This window comes from Cervus elaphus, chromosome 24 (assembly GCF_910594005.1).
Source record: "Cervus elaphus chromosome 24, mCerEla1.1, whole genome shotgun sequence".
NCBI lineage: Eukaryota > Metazoa > Chordata > Mammalia > Artiodactyla > Cervidae > Cervus > Cervus elaphus.
This window is the reverse complement of record NC_057838.1, coordinates 719,107-742,244: the sequence shown is the minus strand read 5'-3', so window position 1 is coordinate 742,244 and position 23,138 is coordinate 719,107.

Sequence of the window (23,138 nt, the reverse complement as noted above, 5' to 3'; positions counted from 1 at the left end):
CTCCAGAGGTACGCGGAGATCAGTGCCTCCAAAGGAGACGATGCCTGACTCCTCGTGAAACTTGATAGGAGTCCCAGGATTCCTGTGCACGTGGAAAGGACCCTTGGTCTCCCGGCTCAGCTGGAGAGGCGTCCAAATTGCCCTGCCAAGCCTCGAGGAGAATCCCGAGTTGTCCCTCTCAACTAGAAAGGAGTCCTGTCGTCGCTGAACAAACACGTGGTTGGAAGGGCCATCCCCGTCGTAACTCGAGAATATACCCCAGGTTCCCGCCGCAACTCGAGAAAAAATATGAGACTTCCCCCTCGCCGCGAGATGAAGCCCGATTCCCCAGCACTGCGTGCAGAGCAATTCCGTGTTGCACATCACACATGAAAGGAGCCTTGATTTCCTTGGTGGCACTCCAGAGAAACCCCAAGAACACTGTTTCAAGGCTAGAGGGATCCTGAGGTCACTGTAGCAACACGAAAGAGCTCCGTGGACCACAAATCAACTCGAGATGAGAGGTTAGTCCCTGGCTTCGACTCCAGAGGAATACCACCTTACCACAAGCACCTCAAGAGGAGGCTTCTCTCAGCTCTAGGTATGTGACAGGGACCCTGATTTTGCGGCCTCAAGTGGAATGGACACCGCGATACCCTGACGCGAAATAAGGCCGGATATCCCTGCAGTGACTTGAATGCAGGCTCGTCTTGCATCTCCCAAGACGAAAGGATGTCTGAATCCCCTGTGGAGACCACAGAGAAAGACCTAGTTCCCCACCTCATCGCGACCGGAGGCCTCACATCCTTTGAAAACTCCAGAGGTACGCGGAGATCAGTGCCTCCAAAGGAGACGATGCCTGACTCCTCGTGAAACTTGATAGGAGTCCCAGGATTCCTGTGGCACGTGGAAAGGGACCCTTGGTCTCCGGCCTCAGCTGGAGAGGCGTCCCAATTGCCCTGCCAAGCCTCGAGGAGAATCCCGAGTTGTCCCTCGCAACTAGGCTGGAGTCCTGCCGTTGCTGAACAAACACGTGTGTGGAAGGGCCATCCCCGTCGTAACTCGAGAATATACCCCAGGTTCCCGCCGCAACTCGAGAAAAACCATGAGACTTCCCCCTCGCCGCGAGATGAGGCCCGATTCCCCTGCACTGCGTGCAGAGCAATTCCGTGTTGCACATCACACATGAAAGGAGCCTTGATTTCCTTGATGGCACTCCAGAGAAACCCCAAGAACATTGTTTCAAGGCTAGAGGGATCCTGAGGTCACTGTAGCAACACGAAAGAGCTCCGTGGACCACAAATCAACTCGAGATGAGAGGTTAGTCCCTGGCTTCGACTCCAGAGGAATACCACCTTACCACAAGCACCTCAAGAGGAGGCTTCTCTCAGCTCTAGGTATGTGAGAGGGACCCTGAGTTTGCGGCCTCAAGTGGAATGGACACCGAGGTGCCCTGACTCGAAATAAGGCCAGATATCCCTGCAGTGACTTGAATGCAGGCTCGTCTTGCATCTCCCAAGACTAAAGGATGTCTGAATCCCCAGTGGAGACCACAGAGAAAGACCTAGTTCCCCACCTCATCGCGACCGGAGGCCTCACAAACTTTGAAAACTCCAGAGGTACGCGGAGATCAGTGCCTCCAAAGGAGACGATGCCTGACTCCTCGTGAAACTTGATAGGAGTCCCAGGATTCCTGTGGCACGTGGAAAGGCACCCTTGGTCTCCCGCCTCAGCTGGAGAGGCGTCCCAATTGCCCTGCCAAGCCTCGAGGAGAATCCCGAGTTGTCCCTCGCAACTAGGCAGGAGTCCTGACGTCGCTGAACAAACACGTGGGAGGAAGGGCCATCCCCGTCGTAACTCGAGAATATATCCCAGGTTCCCGCCGCAACTCGAGAAAAACCATGAGACTTCCCCCTCGCCAAGAGATGAGGCCCGATTCCCCTGCACTGCGTGCAGAGCAATTCCGTGTTGCACATCACACATGAAAGGAGCCTTGATTTCCTTGATGGCACTCCAGAGAAACCCCAAGAACACTGTTTCAAGGCTAGAGGGATCCTGAGGTCACAGTAGCAACACGAAAGAGCTCCATGGACCGAAAATCAACTCGAGATGAGAGGTTAGTCCCTGGCTTCGACTCCAGAGGAATACCACCTTACCACAAGCACCTCAAGAGGAGGCTTCTCTCAGCTCTAGGTATGTGAGAGGAACCCTGAGTTTGCGGCCTCAAGTGGAATGGACACCGCGATGCCCTGACTCGAAATAAGGCCGGATTTCCCTGCAGTGACTTGAATGCAGGCTCGTCTTGCATCTCCCAAGACGAAAGGATGTCTGAATCCCCTGTGGAGACCACAGAGAAAGACCTAGTTCCCCACCTCATCGCGAACGGAGGCCTCACATACTTTGAAAACTCCAGAGGTACGCGGAGATCAGTGCCTCCAAAGGAGACGATGCCTGACTCCTCGTGAAACTTGATAGGAGTCCCAGGATTCCTGTGCACGTGGAAAGGAGCCTTGGTCTCCCGGCTAAGCTAGAGAGGCGTCCAAATTGCCCTGCCAAGCCTCGAGGAGAATCCCGAGTTGTCACTCTCAACTAGGAAGGAGTCCTGACTTCGCTGAACAAACACGTGTGTGGAAGGGCCATCCCCGTCGTAACTCGAGAATATACCCCAGGTTCCCGCCGCAACTCGAGAAAAACCATGAGACTTCCCCCTCGCCGCGTGATGAGGCCTGATTCCCCTGCACTGCGTGCAGAGCAATTCCGTGTTGCACATCACACATGAAAGGAGCCTTGATTTCCTTGATGGCACTCCAAAGAAACCCCAAGAACACTGTTTCAAGGCTAGAGGGATCCTGAGGTCACTGTAGCAACACGAAAGAGCTCTGTGGACCAAAAATCAACTCGAGATGAGAGGTTAGTCCCTGGCTTCGACTCCAGAGGAATACCACCTTACCACAAGCACCTCAAGAGGAGGCTTCTCTCAGCTCTAGGTATGTGAGAGGGACCCTGAGTTTGCGGCCTCAAATGGAATGGACACCGAGATGCCCTGACTCGAAATAAGGCCGGATATCCCTGCAGTGACTTGAATGCAGGCTCGTCTTGCATCTCCCAAGACGAAAGGATGTCTGAATCCCCAGTGGAGACCACAGAGAAAGACCTAGTTCCCCACCTCATCGCGACCGGAGGCCTCACATCCTTTGAAAACTTCAGAGGTACGCGGAGATCAGTGCCTCCAAAGGAGACGATGCCTGACTCTTCGTGAAACTTGATAGGAGTCCCAGGATTCCTGTGGCACGTGGAAAGGGACCCTTGGTCTCCCGCCTCAGCTGGAGAGGCGTCCCAATTGCCCTGCCAAGCCTCGAGGAGAATCCCGAGTTGTCCCTCGCAACTAGGCAGGAGTCCTGCCGTCGCTGAACAAACACGTGGCTGGAAGGGCCATCCCCGTCGTAACTCGAGAATATACCCCAGGTTCCCGCCGCAACTCGAGAAAAACCATGAGACTTCCCCCTCGCCGCGAGATGAGGCCCGATTCCCCTGCACTGCGTGCAGAGCAATTCGGTGTTGCACATCACACATGAAACGAGCCTTGATTTCCTTGATGGCACTCCAGAGAAACCCCCGAACACTGTTTCAAGGCTAGTGGGATCCTGAGGTCACTGTAGCAACACGAAAGAGCTCCGTGGACCAAAAATCAACTCGAGATGAGAGGTTAGTCCCTGGCTTCGACTCCAGAGGAATACTACCTTACCACAAGCACCTCAAGAGGAGGCTTCTCTCAGCTCTAGGTATGTGAGAGGGACCCTGATTTTGCGGCCTCAAGTGGAATGGACACCGCGATGCCCTGACGCAAAATAAGGCCGGATATCCCTGCAGTGACTTGAATGCAGGCTCGTCTTTCATCTCCCAAGACGAAAGGATGTCTGAATCCCCTGTGGAGACCACAGAGAAAGACCTAGTTCCCCACCTCATCGCGACCGGAGGCCTCACATCCTTTGAAAACTCCAGAGGTACGCGGAGATCAGTGCCTCCACAGGAGACTATGCCTGACTCCTCGTGAAACTTGATAGGAGTCCCAGGATTCCTGTGGCACGTGGAAAGGGACCCTTGGTCTCCCGCCTCAGCTGGAGAGGCGTCCCAATTGCCCTGCCAAGCCTCGAGGAGAATCCCGAGTTGTCCCTCGCAACTAGGCAGGAGTCCTGACGTCGCTGAACAAACACGTGTGTGGAAGGGCCATCCCCGTCGTAACTCGAGAATATACCCCAGGTTCCCGCCGCAACTCGAGAAAAACCATGAGAATTCCCCCTCGCCGTGAGATGAGGCCCGATTCCCCTGCACTGCGTGCAGAGCAATTCCGTGTTGCACATCACACATGAAAGGAGCCTTGATTTCCTTGATGGCACTCCAGAGAAACCCCAAGAACACTGTTTCAAGGCTAGAGGGATCCTGAGGTCACTGTAGCAACACGAAAGAACCCCGGGGGCCAAAATCAACTTGAGATGAGAGGATAGTCCCTGACTTCGACTCCAGAGGAAATCCACCTTACCACAAGCTCCTCAAGAGGAGGCTTCTCTCAGCTTTAGGTATGTGAGAGGAACCCTGATTTTGCGGCCTCAAGTGGAATGGACACCGCGATGCCCTGACTCGAAATAAGGCGAGATATCTCTGCAGTGACTTGAATGCCGGCTCGTCTTGCATCTCACAAGATGAAAGGATGTTTGAATCCCCTGTGGAGACCACAGAGAAAGACCTAGTTCCCCACCTCATCGCGACCGGAGGCCTCACATCCTTTGAAAACTCCAGAGGTACGCGGAGATCAGTTCCTCCAAAAGGGACGATGCCTGCCTCCTCGTGAAACTTGATAGGAGTCCCAGGACTGCTCTGGAACGTGGAAAGTGACCCTTGGTCTCCCGCCTCAGCTGGAGAGGCGTCCCAATTGCCCTGCGAAGCCTCGAGGAGAATCCCGACTTGTCCCTCGCAACTAGGCAGGAGTCCTGCCGTTGCTGAACAAACACGTGGTTGGAAGGGCCATCCACGTCGTAACTCGAGAATATACCCCAGGTTCCTGTCGCAACTCGAGAAAAACCATGAGACTTCCCCCTCGCCAAGAGATGAGGCCCGATTCCCCTGCACTGCGTGCAGAGCAATTCGGTGTTGCACACCACACATGAAAGGAGCCTTGATTTCCTTGATGGCACTCCAGGGAAAACCCAAGAACACTGTTTCAAGGCTAGCGGGATCCTGAGGTCACTGAAGCAACAGGAATGAGCTCCGTGGATCAACAATCAACTCGAGATGAGAGGTTAGTCCCTGCCTTCGACTCCAGAGGAATACCACCTTACCACAAGCACCTCAAGAGGAGGCTTCTCTCAGCTCTAGGTATGTGAGAGGGACCCTGAGTTTGCGGCCTCAAGTGGAATGGAAACCGCGATGCCCTGACGCAAAATAAGGCCGGATATCCCTGCAGTGACTTGAATGCAGGCTCATCTTTCATCTCCCAAGACGAAAGGATGTCTGAATCCCCTGTGGAGACCACAGAGAAAGACCTAGTTCCCCACCTCATCGCTACCGGAGGCCTCACATCCTTTGAAAATTCCAGAGGTACGCGGAGATCAGTGCCTCCAAAGGAGACTATGCCTGACTCCTCGTGAAACTTGATAGGAGTCCCAGGATTCCTGCGGCACGTGGAAAGGGACCCTTGGTCTCCCGCCTCAGCTGGAGAGGCGTCCCAATTGCCCTGCCAAGCCTCGAGGAGAACCCGAGTTGTCCCTCGCAACTAGGCAGGAGTCCTGCCGTCGCTGAACAAACACGTGTGTGGAAGGGCCATCCCCGTCGTAACTCGAGAATATACCGCAGGTTCCCGCTGCAACTCGAGAAAAACCATGAGACTTCCCCCTCGCCGTGAGATGAGGCCCGATTCCCCTGCACTGCGTGCAGAGCAATTCCGTGTTGTACATCACACATGAAAGGAGCCTTGATTTCCTTGATGGCACTCCAGAGAAACCCCAAGAACACTCTTTCAAGGCTAGAGGGATCCTGAGGTCACTGTAGCAACACAAAAGAGCTCCGTGGGCCAAAATCAACTTGAGATGAGAGGATAGTCCCTGACTTCGACTCCAGAGGAATACCACCTTACCACAAGCACCTCAAGAGGAGGCTTCTCTCAGCTTTAGGTATGTGAGACGGACCCTGAGTTTGCGGCCTCAAGTGGAATGGACACCGCGATGCCCTGACTCGAAATAAGGCGAGATATCTCTGCAGTGACTTGAATGCCGGCTCGTCTTGCATCTCACAAGATGAAAGGATGTTTGAATCCCCTTTGGAGACCACAGAGAAAGACCTAGTTCCCCATCTCATCGCGACCGGAGGCCTCACATCCTTTGAAAACTCCAGAGGTACGCGGAGATCAGTTCCTCCAAAAGGGACGATGCCTGTCGCCTCGTGAAACTTGATAGGAGTCCCAGGATTCCTGTGGCACGTGGAAAGGCACCCTTGGTCTCCCGCCTCAGCTGGAGAGGCGTCCCAATTGCCCTGCCAAGCCTCGAGGAGAATCCCGACTTGTCCCTCGCAACTAGGCAGGAGTCCTGACGTCGCTGAACTAACACGTGGGTGGAAGGGCCATCCCCGTCGTAACTCAAGAATATACCTCAGGTTCCCATCGCAACTCGAGAAAAACCGTGAGACTTCCCCCTCGCTGCAAAATGAGGCCCGATACCCGGCACTGCGAGCAGAGCAATTCCGTGTTGCACATCACACATGAAAGGAGCCTTGATTTCCTTGATGGCACTCCAGAGAAACCCCAAGAAAACTGTTTCAAGGCTAGAAGGATCCTGAGGTCACTGTAGCAACGCGAAAGAGCTCCGTGGACCAAGAATCAAGTCGAGATGAGAGGTTAGTCCCTGGCTTCGACTCCAGAGGAATACCACCTTACCACAAGCACCTCAAGAGGAGGCTTCTCTCAGCTCTAGGTATGTGAGAGGGACCCTGATTTTGCGGCCTCAAGTGGAATGGACACCGCGATGCCCTGACGCGAAATTAGGCTGGATATCCTTGCAATTACTTGAATGCAGTCTCGTCTTGCATCTCCCAAGATGAAAGGATGTCTGCATCCCCTGTAGAGACCACAGAGAAAGACCTAGTTCCCCACCTCATCGCGACCGGAGGCCTCACATCCTTTGAAAACTCTAGAGGTACACGGAGATCAGTGCCTCCAAAGGAGACGATGCCTGACTCCTCGGAAACTTGATAGGAGTCCCAGGATTCCTGTGGCACGTGGAAAGGGAATCTTGGTCTCCCGCCTCAGCTGAAGAGGTGTCCCAATTGCCCTGCCAAGCCTCGAGGAGAATCCCGAGTTGTCCCTCGCAACTAGGCAGGAGTCCTGACGTCGCTGAAGAAACACGAGGGTGGAAGGGCCATCTCCGTCATAACTGGAGAATATACCCCAGGATCCCGCCGCAACTCGAGAAAAACCATGAGACTTCCCCCTCGCCGCGAGATGAGGCCTGATTCCCCTGCACTGCGTGCAGAGCAATTCCGTGTTGCACATCACACATGAAAGGAGCCTTGATTTCCTTGATGGCACTCCAGAGAAACCCCAAGAACACTGTTTCAAAGTTGAGGGATCCTGAGGTCACTGTAGCAACACGAAAGAGCTCCGTGGACCAAAAATCAACTCGAGATGAGAGGTTAGTCCCTGGCTTCGACTCCAGAGGAATACCACCTTACCACAAGCACCTCAAGAGGAGGCTTCTCTCAACTCTAGGTATGTGAGAGGGACCCTGAGTTTGCGGCCTCAAGTGGAATGGAGACGGCGATGCCCTGACTCGAAATAACGCCGGATATCCCTGCAGTGACTTGAATGCAGGCTCGTCTTGCATCTCCCAAGACGAAAGGATGTCTGAATCCCCTGTGGAGACCACAGAGAAAGACCTAGTTCCCCACCTCATCGCGACCGGAGGCCTCACATCCTTTGAAAACTCCAGAGGTACGCGGAGATCAGTGCCTCCAAAGGAGACGATGCCTGACTCCTCGTGAAACTTGATAGGACTCCCAGGATTCCTGTGGCACGTGGAAAGGAACCCTTGGTCTCCCGCCTCAGCTGGAGAGGCGTCCCAATTGCCCTGCCAAGCCTCGAGGAGAATCCCGAGTTGTCCCTCGCAACTAGGCAGGAGTCCTGACGTCGCTGAACAAACACGTGGGTGGAAGGGCCATCCCCGTCGTAACTCGAGAATATACCCCAGGTTCCCGCCGCAACTCGAGAAAAACCATGAGACTTCCCCCTCGCCGCGAGATGAGGCCCGATTCCCCTGCACTGCGTGCAGAGCAATTCCGTGTTGCACATCACACATGAAAGGAGCCTTGATTTCCTTGATGGCACTCCAGAGAAACCCCAAGAACACTGTTTCAAGGCTAGAGGATCCTGAGGTCACTGTAGCAACACGAAAGAGCTCCGTGGACCAAAAATCAAGTCGAGATGAGAGGTTAGTCCCTGGCTTCGACTCCAGAGGAATACAACCTTACCACAAGCACCTCAAGAGGAGGCTTCTCTCAGCTCTAGCTATGTGAGAGGGACCCTGAGTTTGCGGCCTCAAGTGGAATGGACACCGCGATTCCCTGACGCGAAATAAGGCCGGATATCCCTGCAGTGACTTGAGTGCAGGTTCGTCTTGCATCTCCCAAGACGAAAGGATGTCTGAATCCAGTGTGGAGACCACAGAGAATGACCTAGTTCCCCACCTCATCGCGACCGGAGGCCTCACATCCTTTGAAAACTCCATAGGTACGCGGAGATCAGTGCCTCCAAAGGAGACGATGCCTGACTCCTCGTGAAACTTGATAGGAGTCCCAGGATTCCTGTGGCACGTGGAAAGGGACCCTTGGTCTCCCGCCTCAGCTGGAGAGGCGTCCCAATTGCCCTGCCAAGCCTCGAGGAGAATCCCGAGTTGTCCCTCGCAACTAGGCAGGAGTCCTGCCGTCGCTGAACAAACACGTGTGTGGAAGGGCCATCCCCGTCGTAACTCGAGAATATACCGCAGGTTCCCGCCGCAACTCGAGAAAAACCATGAGACTTCCCCCTCGCCGCGAGATGACGCCCGATTCCCCTGCACTGCGTGCAGAGCAATTCCGTGTTGCACATCACACATGAAAGGAGCCTTGATTTCCTTGATGGCACTCCAGAGAAACCCCAAGAACACTGTTTCAAAGTTGAGGGATCCTGAGGTCACTGTAGCAACACGAAAGAGCTCCGTGGACCAAAAATCAACTCGAGATGAGAGGTTAGTCCCTGGCTTCGACTCCAGAGGAATACCACCTTACCACAAGCACCTCAAGAGGAGGCTTCTCTCAGCTCTAGGTATGTGAGAGGGACCCTGAGTTTGCGGCCTCAAGTGGAATGGACACCGCGATGCCCTGACGCAAAATAAGGCCGGATATCCCTGCAGTGACTTGAATGCAGGCTCGTCTTGCATCTCCCAAGACGAAAGGATGTCTGAATCCCCTGTGGAGACCACAGAGAATGACCTAGTTCCCCACCTCATCGCGACCGGAGGCCTCACATAATTTGAAAACTCCAGAGGTACCCGGAGATCAGTGCCTCCAAAGGAGACGATGCCTGACTCCTCGTGAAACTTGATAGGAGTCCCAGGATTCCTGTGGCACGTGGAAAGCGACCCTTGGTCTCCCGCCTCAGCTGGAGAGGCGTCCCAATTGCCCTGCCAAGCCTCGAGGAGAATCCCGAGTTGTCCCTCGCAACTAGGCAGGAGTCCTGCCGTCGCTGAACAAACACGTGTGTGGAAGGGCCATCCCCGTCGTAACTCGAGAATATACCGCAGGTTCCCGCCGCAACTCGAGAAAAACCATGAGACTTCCCCCTCGCCGCGAGATGAGGCCCGATTCCCCTGCACTGCGTGCAGAGCAACTCTGTGTTGCACATCAAACATGAAAGGAGCTTTGATTTCCTTGATGGCACTCCAGAGAAACCCCAAGAACACTGTTTCAAGTTTGAGGGATCCTGAGGTCACTGTAGCAACACGAAAGAGCTCCGTGGACCAAAAATCAACTCGAGATGAGAGGTTAGTCCCTGGCTTCGACTCCAGAGGAATACCACCTTACCACAAGCACCTCAAGAGGAGGCTTCTCTCAGCTCTATGTATGTGAGAGGGACCCTGAGTTTGCGGCCTCAAGTGGAATGGAGACAGCGATGCCGTGACTCGAAATAAGGCCGGATATCCCTGAAGTGACTTGAATGCAGGCTCGTCTTGCATCTCCCAAGACGAAAGGATGTCTGAATCCCCTGTGGAGACCACAGAGAAAGACCTTGTTCCCCACCTCATTGCGATCGGAGGCCTCACATCCTTTGAAAACTGCAGAGGTACGCGGAGATCAGTGCCTCCAAAGGAGACGATGCCTGACTCCTCGTGAAACTTGATAGGAGTCCCAGGATTCCTGTGGCACGTGGAAAGGGACACTTGGTCTCCCACCTCAGCTGGAGAGGCGTCCCAAATGCTCTGCCAAGCCTCGAGGAGAATCCCGAGTTGTCCCTCGCATCTAGACAGAAGTCCTGACGTCGCTGAACAAACACGTGGGTGGAAGGGCCATCCCCGTCGTAACTCGAGAATATACCCCAGGTTCCGGCCGCAACTCGAGAAAAACCATGAGACTTCCCCCTCGCCGCGAGATGAGGCCCGATTCCCCTGCACTGCGTGCAGAGCAATTCCGTCTTGCACATGACACATGAAAGGAGCCTTGATTTCCTTGATGGCACTCCAGAGAAACCCCAAGAACACTGTTGCAAGGCTAGAGGGATCCTGAGGTCACTGTAGCAACACGAAAGAGCTCCGTGGACCAAAAATCAACTCGAGATGAGAGGTTAGTCCCTGGCTTCGACTCCAGAGGAATACCACCTTACCACAAGCACGTCAAGAGGAGACTTCTCTCAGCTCTATGTATGTGAGAGGGACCCTGAGTTTGCGGCCTCAAGTGGAATGGACACCGCGATGCACTGACTCGAAATAAGGCCGGATATCCCTGCAGTGACTTGAATGCAGGCTCGTCTTGCATCTCCCAAGACGAAAGGATGTCTGAATCCCCTGTGGAGACCACAGAGAAAGACCTAGTTCCCCACCTCATCGCGACCGGAGGCCTCACATCCTTTGAAAACTCCAGAGGTACGCGGAGATCAGTGCCTCCAAAGGAGACGATGCCTGACTCCTCGTGAAACTTGATAGGAGTCCCAGGATTCCTGTGGCACGTGGAAAGGGACCCTTGGTCTCCCAGCTCAGCTGGAGAGGCGTCCCAATTGCCCTGCCAAGACTCGAGGAGAATCCCGAGTTGTCCCTCGCAACTAGGCAGAAGTCCTGACGTCGCTGAACAAACACGTGGGTGGAAGGGCCATCCCCGTCGTAACTTGAGAATATACCCCAGGTTCCCGCCGCAACTCGAGAAAAACCATGAGACTTCCCCCTCGCCGCGAGATGAGGCCCAATTCCCCTGCACTGCGTGCAGAGCAATTCCGTGTTGCACATGACACATGAAAGGAGCCTTGATTTCCTTGATGGCACTCCAGAGAAACCCCAAGAACACTGTTTCAAGGCTGGAGGGATCCTGACGTCACTGTAGCAACACGAAAGAGCTCCGGGGACCAAAAATCAACTCGAGATGAGAGGTTAGTCCCTGGCTTCGACTCCAGAGGAATACCACCTTACCACAAGCACCTCAAGAGGAGGCTTCTCTCAGCTCTAGGTATGTGAGAGGGACCCTGAGTTTGCGGCCTCAAGTGGAATGGACACCGCGATTCCCTGACGCGAAATAAGGCCGGATATCCCTGCAGTGACTTGAATGCAGGCTCGTCTTGCATCTCCCAAGACGAAAGGATGTCTGAATCCCCTGTGGAGACCACAGAGAAAGACCTAGTTCCCCACCTCATCGCGACCGGAGGCCTCACATCCTTTGAAAACTCCAGAGGTACGCGGAGATCAGTGCCTCCAAAGGAGACGATGCCTGACTCCTCGTGAAACTTAATAGGAGTCCCAGGATTCCTGTGGCACGTGGAAAGGGACCCTTGGTCTCCCGCCTCAGCTGAAGAGGCGTCCCAATTGCCCTGGCAAGCCTCGAGGAGAATCCCGAGTTGTCCCTCGCAACTAGGCAGGAGTCCTGACGTCGCTGAACTAACACGTGGGTGGAAGGGCCATCCCCGTCGTAACTCGAGAATATACCGCAGGTTCCCGCCGCAACTCGAGAAAAACCATGAGACTTCCCCCTCAAAGCGAGATGAGGCCCGATTCCCCTGCAGTGCGTGCAGAGCAATTCCGTGTTGCACATCACACATGAAAGTAGCCTTGATTTCCTTGATGGCACGCCAGAGAAACCCCAAGAACACTGTTTCAAGGTTGAGGGATCCTGAGGTCACTGTAGCAGCACGAAAGAGCTCCGTGGACCAAAAATCAACTCGAGATGAGAGGTTAGTCCCTGGCTTCGACTCCAGAGGAATACCACCTTACCACAAGCACCTCAAGAGGAGGCTTCTCTCAGCTCTAGGTATGTGAGAGGGACCCTGAGTTTGCGGCCTCAAGTGGAATGGACACTGCGATGCCCTGATGCGAAATAAGGCCGGATATCCCTGCAGTGACTTGAATGCAGAATCGTCTTGCATCTCCCAAGACGAAAGGATGTCTGAATCCCCTGTGGAGACCACAGAGAAAGACCTAGTTCCCCACCTCATCGCGACCGGAGGCCTCACATCCTTTGAAAACTCCAGAGGTATGCGGAGATCAGTGCCTCCAAAGGAGACGATGCCTGACTCCTCGTGAAACTTGATAGGAGTCCCAGGATTTCTGTGGCACGTGGAAAGGGACACTTAGTCTCCCCCCTCAGCTGGAGAGGCGTCGCAATTGCCTTGTCAAGCCTCGAGGAGAATCCCGAGTTGTCCCTCGCAACTAGGCAGGAGTCCTGTCGTCGCTGAACAAACACGTGGGTGGAAGGGCCATCCCCGTCGTAACTCGAGAATATACCCCAGGTTCCCGCCGCAACTCGAGAAAAACCATGAGACTTCCCCCTCGCCGCGAGATGAGGCCCGATTCCCCTGCACTGCATGCAGAGCAATTCCGTGTTGCACATCACACATGAAAGGAGCCTTGATTTCCTTGATGGCACTCCAGAGAAACCCCAAGAACACTGTTTCAAGGCTGGAGGGATCCGGAGGTCCCTGTAGCAGCACGAAAGAGCTCCGTGGACCATGAATCAACTCGAGATGAGAGATTAGTCCATGGCTTCGACTCCAGAGGAATACCACCTTACCACAAGCACTTCAAGAGGAGGCTTCTCTCAGCTCTAGGTATGTGAGAGGGACCCTGAGTTTGCGGCCTCAAGTGGAATGGAGACCGTGATGCCCTGACGCGAAATAAGGCCGAATATCCCTGCAGTGACTTGAATGCAGGCTCGTCTTGCATCTCCCAAGACGAAAGGATGTCTGAATCCCCTGTGGAGAGCACAGAGAAAGACCTAGTTCCCCACCTCATCGCGACCGGAGGCCTCACATCCTTTGAAAACTCCAGAGGTACGCGGAGATCAGTGCCTCCAAAGGAGACGATGCCTGACTCCTCGTGAAACTTGATAGGAGTCCCAGGATTCCTGTGGCACGTGGAAAGGGACCCTTGGTCTCCCGCCTCAGCTGGAGAGGCGTCCCAATTGCCCTGCCAAGCCTCGAGGAGAATCCCGAGTTGTCCCTCGCAACTAGGCAGGAGTCCTGCCGTCGCTGAACAAACACGTGTGTGGAAGGGCCATCCCCGTCGTAACTCGAGAATATACCCCAGGTTCCCGCCGCAACTCGAGAAAAACCATGAGACTTTCCCCTCGCCGCGAGATGAGGCCCGATTCCCCTACACTGCGTGCAGAGCAACTCTGTGTTGCACATCACACATGAAAGGAGACTTGATTTCCTTGATTGCACTCCAGGGAAACCCCAAGAACACTGTTTCAAGGTTGAGGGATCCTGAGGTCACTGTAGCAACATGAAAGAGCTCCGTGGACCAAAAATCAACTCGAGATGAGAGGTTAGTCCCTGGCTTCGACTACAGAGGAATACCACCTTACCACAAGCACCTCAAGAGGAGGCTTCTCTCAGCTCTATGTATGTGAGAGGGACCCTGAGTTTGCGGCCTCAAGTGGAATGGAAACCGCGATGCCCTGACTCGATATAAGGCCGGATATCCCTGCAGTGACTTGAATGCAGGCTCGTCTTGCATCTCCCAAGACGAAAGGATGTCTTAATCCCTTGTGGAGACCACAGAGAAAGACCTAGTTCCCCACCTCATCGCGACCGGAGGCCTCACATCCTTTGAAAACTCCAGAGGTACGCGGAGATCAGTGCTTCCAAAGGAGACGATGCCTGACTCCTCGTGAAACTTGATAGGAGTCCCAGGATTCTTGTGGCACGTGGAAAGGAACCCTTGGTCTCCCACCTCAGCTGGAGAGGTGTCCCAATTGCCCTGCCAAGCCTCGAGGAGAATCCCGAGTTGTCCCTCGCAACTAGGCAGGAGTCCTGACGTCGCTGAACAAACACGTGGGTGGAAGGCCATCCCCGTCGTAACTCGAGAATATACCCCAGGTTCCCGCCGCAACTCGAGAAAAACCATGAGACTTCCCCCTCGCCGCGAGATGAGGCCCGATTCCCCTGCACTGCGTGCAGAGCAATTCCGTCTTGCACATCACACATGAAAGGAGCCTTGATTTCCTTGATGGCACTCCAGAGAAACCCCAAGAACACTGTTTCAAGGTTGAGGGATCCTGAGGTCACTGTAGCAACACGAAAGAGTTTCGTGGACCACAAATCAACTCGAGATGAGAGGTTAGTCCCTGGCTTCGACTCCAGAGGAATATCACCTTGCCACAAGCACCTCAAGAGGAGGCTTCTCTCAGCTCTAGCTATGTGAGAGGGAACCTGAGTTTGCGGCCTCAAGTGGAATGGACACCGCGATTCCCTGACGCGAAATAAGGCCGGATATCCCTGCAGTGACTTGAATGCTGGCTCGTCTTGCATCTCCCAAGACGAAAGGATGTCTGAATCCCCTGTGGAGACCACAGAGAATGACCTAGTTCCCCACCTCATCGCGACCGGAGGCCTCACATCCTTTGAAAACTCCAGAGGTACCCGGAGATCAGTGCCTCCAAAGGAGACGATGCCTGACTCCTCGTGAAACTTCATAGGAGTCCCAGGATTCCTGTGGCACGTGGAAAGCGACCCTTGGTCTCCCGCCTCAGCTGGAGAGGCGTCCCAATTGCCCTGCCAAGCCTCGAGGAGAATCCCGAGTTGTCCCTCACAACTAGGCAGGAGTCCTGCCGTCGCTGAACTAACACGTGTGTGGAAGGGCCATCCCCGTCGTAACTCGAGAATATACCCCAGGTTCCCGCCGCAACTCGAGAAAAACCATGAGACTTCCCCCTCGCCGCGAGATGAGGCCCGATTCCCCTGCACTGCGTGCAGAGCAATTCCGTGTTGCACATGACACATGAAAGGAGCCTTGATTTCCTTAATGGCATTCCAGAGAAACCCCAAGAACACTGTTTCAAGGTTGAGGGATCCTGAGGTCACTGTAGCAACACGAAAGAGCTCCGTGGACCAAAAATCAACTTGAGATGAGAGGTTAGTCCCTGGCTTCGACTCCAGAGGAATACCACCTTACCACAAGCACCACAAGAGGAGGCTTCTCTCAGCTCTATGTATGTGAGAGGGACCCTGAGTTTGCGGCCTCAAGTGGAATGGACACCGCGATTCCCTGACGCGAATAAGGCCGGATATCCCTGCAGTGACTTGAATGCAGGCTCGTCTTGCATCTCCCAAGACGAAAGGATGTCTGAATCCCCTGTGGAGACCACAGAGAATGACCTAGTTCCCCACCTCATCGCGACCGGAGTCCTCACATCCTTTGAAAACTCCAGAGGTATGCGGAGATCAGTGCCTTCAAAGGAGACGATGCCTGACTCCTCGTGAAACTTGATAGGAGTCCCAGGATTACTGTGGCACGTGGAAAGGGACACTTGGTCTCCCGCCTCAGCTGGAGAAGCGTCCCAATTGCCCTGCCAAGCCTCGAGGAGAATCCCGAGTTGTCCCTCGCAACTAGGCAGGAGTCCTGCCGTCGCTGAACAAACACGTGTGTGGAAGGGCCATCCCCGTCTTAACTCGAGAATATACCGCAGGTTCCCGCCGCAACTCGAGAAAAACCATGAGACTTCCCCCTCGCCGCGAGATGAGGCCCGATTCCCCTACACTGCGTGCAGAGCAACTCTGTGTTGCACATCACACATGAAAGGAGCCTTGATTTCCTTGATGGCACTCCAGAGAAACCCCAAGAACACTGTTTCAAGGTTGAGGGATCCTGAGGTCACTGTAGCAACAAGAAAGAGCTCCGTGGACCAAAAATCAACTCGAGATGAAAGGTTAGTCCCTGGCGTCGACTCCAGAGGAATACCACGTTACCACAAGCACCTCAAGAGGAGGCTTCTCTCAGCTCTATGTATGTGAGAGGGACCCTGAATTTGCGGCCTCAAGTGGAATGGAGACCGCGATTCCCTGACGCGAATAAGGCCGGATATCCCTGCAGTGACTTGAATGCAGGCTCATCTTGCATCTCCCAAGACGAAAGGATGTCTGAGTGCCCTGTGGAGACCACAGAGAAAGACCTAGTTCCCCACCTCATCGCGACCGGAGGCCTCACATCCTTTGAAAACTCCAGAGGTACGCGGAGATCAGTGCCTCCAAAGGAGACGATGCCTGACTCCTCGTGAAACTTGATAGGAGTCCCAGGATTCTTGTGGCACGTGGAAAGGAACCCTTGGTCTCCCACCTCAGCTGGAGAGGTGTCCCAATTGCCCTGCCAAGCCTCGAGGAGAATCCCGAGTTGTCCCTCGCAACTAGGCAGGAGTCCTGACGTCGCTGAACAAACAGGTGTGTGAAAGGGCCATCCCCGTCGTAACTCGAGAATATACCCCAGGTTCCCGCCGCAACTCGAGAAAAACCATGAGACTTCCCCCTCGCCGCGAGATGAGGCCCGATTCCCCTGCACTGCGTGCAGAGCAATTCCGTCTTGCACATCACACATGAAAGGAGCCTTGATTTCCTTGATGGCACTCCAGAGAAACCCCAAGAACACTGTTTCAAGGTTGAGGGATCCTGAGGTCACTGTAGCAACACGAAAGAGTTTCGTGGACCACAAATCAACTCGAGATGAGAGGTTAGTCCCTGGCTTCGACTCCAGAGGAATACCACCTTGCCACAAGCACTTCAAGAGGAGGCTTCTCTCAGCTCTAGCTATGTGAGAGGGAACCTGAGTTTGCGGCCTCAAGTGGAATGGACACCGCGATTCCCTGACGCGAAATAAGGCCGGATATCCCTGCAGTGACTTGAATGCTGGCTCGTCTTGCATCTCCCAAGACGAAAGGATGTCTGAATCCCCTGTGGAGACCACAGAAAATGACCTAGTTCCCCACCTCATCGCGACCGGAGGCCTCACATCCTTTGAAAACTCCAGAGGTACCCGGAGATCAGTGCCTCCAAAGGAGACGATGCCTGACTCCTCGTGAAACTTGATAGGAGTCCCAGGATTCCTGTGGCACGTGGAAAGCGACCCTTGGTCTCCCGCCTCAGCTGGAGAGGCGTCCCAATTGCCCTGCCAAGCCTCGAAGAGAATCCCGAGTTGTCCCTCGCAACTAGGCAGGAGTCCTGCCGCCGCTGAACAAACACGTGTGTGGAAGGGCCATCCCCGTCGTAACTCGAGAATATACCGCAGGTTCCCGCCGCAACTCGAGAAAAACCATGAGACTTCCCCCTCGCCGCGAGATGAGGCCCGATTCCCCTGCACTGCGTGCAGAGCAACTCTGTGTTGCACATCAAACATGAAAGGAGCCTTGATTTCCTTGATGGCACTCCAGAGAAACCCCAAGAACACTGCTTCAAGGTTGAGGGATCCTGAGGTCACTGTAGCAATACGAAAGAGCTCCGTGGACCAAAAATCAACTCGAGATGAGAGGTTAGTCCCTGGCTTCGACTCCAGAGGAATACCACCTTACCACAAGCACCTCAAGAGGAGGCTTCTCTCAGCTCTATGTATGTGAGAGGGACCCTTAGTTTGCGGCCTCAAGTGGAATGGAGACAGCGATGCCGTGACTCATAATAAGGCCGGATATCCCTGCAGTGACTTGAATGCAGGCTCGTCTTGCATCTCCCAAGACGAAAGGATGTCTGAATCCCCTGTGGAGACCACAGAGAAAGACCTAGTTCCCCACCTCATCGCGACCGGAGGCCTCACATCCTTTGAAAACTCCAGAGGTACGCGGAGATCAGTGCCTCCAAAGGAGACGATGCCTGACTCCTCGTGAAACTTGATAGGAGTCCCAGGATTCCTGTGGCACGTGGAAAGGAACCCTTGGTCTCCCGCCTCAGCTGGAGAGGCGTCCCAATTGCCCTGCCAAGCCTTGAGGAGAATCCCGAGTTGTCCCTCGCAACTAGGCAGGAGTCCTGACGTCGCTGAACAAACACGTGTGTGGAAGGGCCATCCCCGTCGTAACTCGAGAATATACCCCAGGTTCCCGCCGCAACTCGAGAAAAACCATGAGACTTCACCCTCGCCGTGAGATGAGGCCCGATTACCCTGCACTGCGTGCAAAGCAATTCCGTGTTGCACATCACACATGAAAGGAGCCTTGATTTCCTTGATGGCACTCCAGAGAAACCCCAAGAACACTGTTTAAAGGCTGGAGGGATCCTGAGGTCCCTGTAGCAGCACGAAAGAGCTCCGTGGACCATGAATCAACTCGAGATGAGAGGTTAGTCCCTGGCTTTGACTCCAGAGGAATACCACCTTATCACAAGCACTTCAAGAGGAGGCTTCTCTCAGCTCTAGGTATGTGAGGGGGACCGTGAGTTTGCGGCCTCAAGTGGAATGGAGACCGTGATGCCCTGACTCGAAATAAGGCGGGATATCCCTGCAGTGACTTGAATGCAGGCTCGTCTTGCATCTCCCAAGACGAAAGGATGTCTGAATCCCCAGTGGAGACCACAGAGAAAGACCTAGTTCCCCACCTCATCGCGACCTGAGGCCTCACATCCTTTGAAAACTCCAGAGGTACGCGGAAATCAGTGCCTCCAATAGAGACGATGCCTGACTCCTCGTGAAACTTGATAGGAGTCCCAGGATTCCTGTGGCACGTGGAAAGGGACCCTTGGTCTCCCGCCTCAGCTGGAGAGGCGTCCCAATTGCCCTGCCAAGCCTCGAGGAGAATCCCGAGTTGTCCCTCACAACTAGGCAGGAGTCCTGCCGTCGCTGAACTAACACGTGTGTGGAAGGGCCATCCCCGTCGTAACTCGAGAATATACCCCAGGTTCCCGCCGCAACTCGAGAAAAACCATGAGACTTCCCCCTCGCCGCGAGATGAGGCCCGATTCCCCTGCACTGCGTGCAGAGCAATTCCGTGTTGCACATGACACATGAAAGGAGCCTTGATTTCCTTAATGGCATTCCAGAGAAACCCCAAGAACACTGTTTCAAGGTTGAGGGATCCTGAGCTCACTGTAGCAACACGAAAGAGCTCCGTGGACCAAAAATCAACTCGAGATGAGAGGTTAGTCCCTGGCTTCGACTCCAGAGGAATACCACCTTACCACAAGCACCACAAGAGGAGGCTTCTCTCAGCTCTATGTATGTGAGAGGGACCCTGAGTTTGCGGCCTCAAGTGGAATGGACACCGCGATTCCCTGACGCGAATAAGGCCGGATATCCCTGCAGTGACTTGAATGCAGGCTCGTCTTGCATCTCCCAAGACGAAAGGATGTCTGAATCCCCTGTGGAGACCACAGAGAATGACCTAGTTCCCCACCTCATCGCGACCGGAGTCCTCACATCCTTTGAAAACTCCAGAGGTATGCGGAGATCAGTGCCTTCAAAGGAGACGATGCCTGACTCCTCGTGAAACTTGATAGGAGTCCCAGGATTACTGTGGCACGTGGAAAGGGACACTTGGTCTCCCGCCTCAGCTGGAGAAGCGTCCCAATTGCCCTGCCAAGCCTCGAGGAGAATCCCGAGCTGTCCCTCGCAACTAGGCAGGAGTCCTGCCGTCGCTGAACAAACACGTGTGTGGAAGGGCCATCCCCGTCTTAACTCGAGAATATACCGCAGGTTCCCGCCGCAACTCGAGAAAAACCATGAGACTTCCCCCTCGCCAAGAGATGAGGCCCGATTCCCCTACACTGCGTGCAGAGCAACTCTGTGTTGCACATCACACATGAAAGGAGCCTTGATTTCCTTGATGGCACTCCAGAGAAACCCCAAGAACACTGTTTCAAGGTTGAGGGATCCTGAGGTCACTGTAGCAACAAGAAAGAGCTCCGTGGACCAAAAATCAACTCGAGATGAAAGGTTAGTCCCTGGCGTCGACTCCAGAGGAATACCACGTTACCATAAGCACCTCAAGAGGAGGCTTCTCTCAGCTCTATGTATGTGAGAGGGACCCTGAGTTTGCGGCCTCAAGTGGAATGGACACCGCGATTCCCTGACGCGAATAAGGCCGGATATCCCTGCAGTGACTTGAATGCAGGCTCATCTTGCATCTCCCAAGACGAAAGGATGTCTGAGTGCCCTGTGGAGACCACAGAGAAAGACCTAGTTCCCCACCTCATCGCGACCGGAGGCCTCACATCCTTTGAAAACTCCAGAGGTACGCGGAGATCAGTGCCTCCAAAGGAGACGATGCCTGACTCCTCGTGAAACTTGATAGGAGTCCCAGGATTCTTGTGGCACGTGGAAAGGAACCCTTGGTCTCCCACCTCAGCTGGAGAGGTGTCCCAATTGCCCTGCCAAGCCTCGAGGAGAATCCCGAGTTGTCCCTCGCAACTAGGCAGGAGTCCTGACGTCGCTGAACAAACACGTGCGTGGAAGGCCATCCCCGTCGTAACTCGAGAATATACCCCAGGTTCCCGCCGCAACTCGAGAAAAACCATGAGACTTCCCCCTCGCCGCGAGATGAGGCCCGATTCCCCTGCACTGCGTGCAGAGCAATTCCGTCTTGCACATCACACATGAAAGGAGCCTTGATTTCCTTGATGGCACTCCAGAGAAACCCCAAGAACACTGTTTCAAGGTTGAGGGATCCTGAGGTCACTGTAGCAACACGAAAGAGTTTCGTGGACCACAAATCAACTCGAGATGAGAGGTTAGTCCCTGGCTTCGACTCCAGAGGAATACCACCTTGCCACAAGCACTTCAAGAGGAGGCTTCTCTCAGCTCTAGCTATGTGAGAGGGAACCTGAGTTTGCGGCCTCAAGTGGAATGGACACCGCGATTCCCTGACGCGAAATAAGGCCGGATATCCCTGCAGTGACTTGAATGCTGGCTCGTCTTGCATCTCCCAAGACGAAAGGATGTCTGAATCCCCTGTGGAGACCACAGAAAATGACCTAGTTCCCCACCTCATCGCGACCGGAGGCCTCACATCCTTTGAAAACTCCAGAGGTACCCGGAGATCAGTGCCTCCAAAGGAGACGATGCCTGACTCCTCGTGAAACTTGATAGGAGTCCCAGGATTCCTGTGGCACGTGGAAAGCGACCCTTGGTCTCCCGCCTCAGCTGGAGAGGCGTCCCAATTGCCCTGCCAAGCCTCGAAGAGAATCCCGAGTTGTCCCTCGCAACTAGGCAGGAGTCCTGCCGCCGCTGAACAAACACGTGTGTGGAAGGGCCATCCCCGTCTTAACTCGAGAATATACCGCAGGTTCCCGCCGCAACTCGAGAAAAACCATGAGACTTCCCCCTCGCCGCGAGATGAGGCCCGATTCCCCTGCACTGCGTGCAGAGCAACTCTGTGTTGCACATCAAACATGAAAGGAGCCTTGATTTCCTTGATGGCACTCCAGAGAAACCCCAAGAACACTGCTTCAAGGTTGAGGGATCCTGAGGTCACTGTAGCAATACGAAAGAGCTCCGTGGACCAAAAATCAACTCGAGATGAGAGGTTAGTCCCTGGCTTCGACTCCAGAGGAATACCACCTTACCACAAGCACCTCAAGAGGAGGCTTCTCTCAGCTCTATGTATGTGAGAGGGACCCTTAGTTTGCGGCCTCAAGTGGAATGGAGACAGCGATGCCGTGACTCATAATAAGGCCGGATATCCCTGCAGTGACTTGAATGCAGGCTCGTCTTGCATCTCCCAAGACGAAAGGATGTCTGAATCCCCTGTGGAGACCACAGAGAAAGACCTAGTTCCCCACCTCATCGCGACCGGAGGCCTCACATCCTTTGAAAACTCCAGAGGTACGCGGAGATCAGTGCCTCCAAAGGAGACGATGCCTGACTCCTCGTGAAACTTGATAGGAGTCCCAGGATTCCTGTGGCACGTGGAAAGGAACCCTTGGTCTCCCGCCTCAGCTGGAGAGGCGTCCCAATTGCCCTGCCAAGCCTTGAGGAGAATCCCGAGTTGTCCCTCGCAACTAGGCAGGAGTCCTGACGTCGCTGAACAAACACGTGTGTGGAAGGGCCATCCCCGTCGTAACTCGAGAATATACCCCAGGTTCCCGCCGCAACTCGAGAAAAACCATGAGACTTCACCCTCGCCGTGAGATGAGGCCCGATTACCCTGCACTGCGTGCAAAGCAATTCCGTGTTGCACATCACACATGAAAGGAGCCTTGATTTCCTTGATGGCACTCCAGAGAAACCCCAAGAACACTGTTTAAAGGCTGGAGGGATCCTGAGGTCCCTGTAGCAGCACGAAAGAGCTCCGTGGACCATGAATCAACTCGAGATGAGAGGTTAGTCCCTGGCTTTGACTCCAGAGGAATACCACCTTATCACAAGCACTTCAAGAGGAGGCTTCTCTCAGCTCTAGGTATGTGAGAGGGACCCTGAGTTTGCGGCCTCAAGTGGAATGGAGACCGTGATGCCCTGACTCGAAATAAGGCGGGATATCCCTGCAGTGACTTGAATGCAGGCTCGTCTTGCATCTCCCAAGACGAAAGGATGTCTGAATCCCCAGTGGAGACCACAGAGAAAGACCTAGTTCCCCACCTCATCGCGACCTGAGGCCTCACATCCTTTGAAAACTCCAGAGGTACGCGGAAATCAGTGCCTCCAATAGAGACGATGCCTGACTCCTCGTGAAACTTGATAGGAGTCCCAGGATTCCTG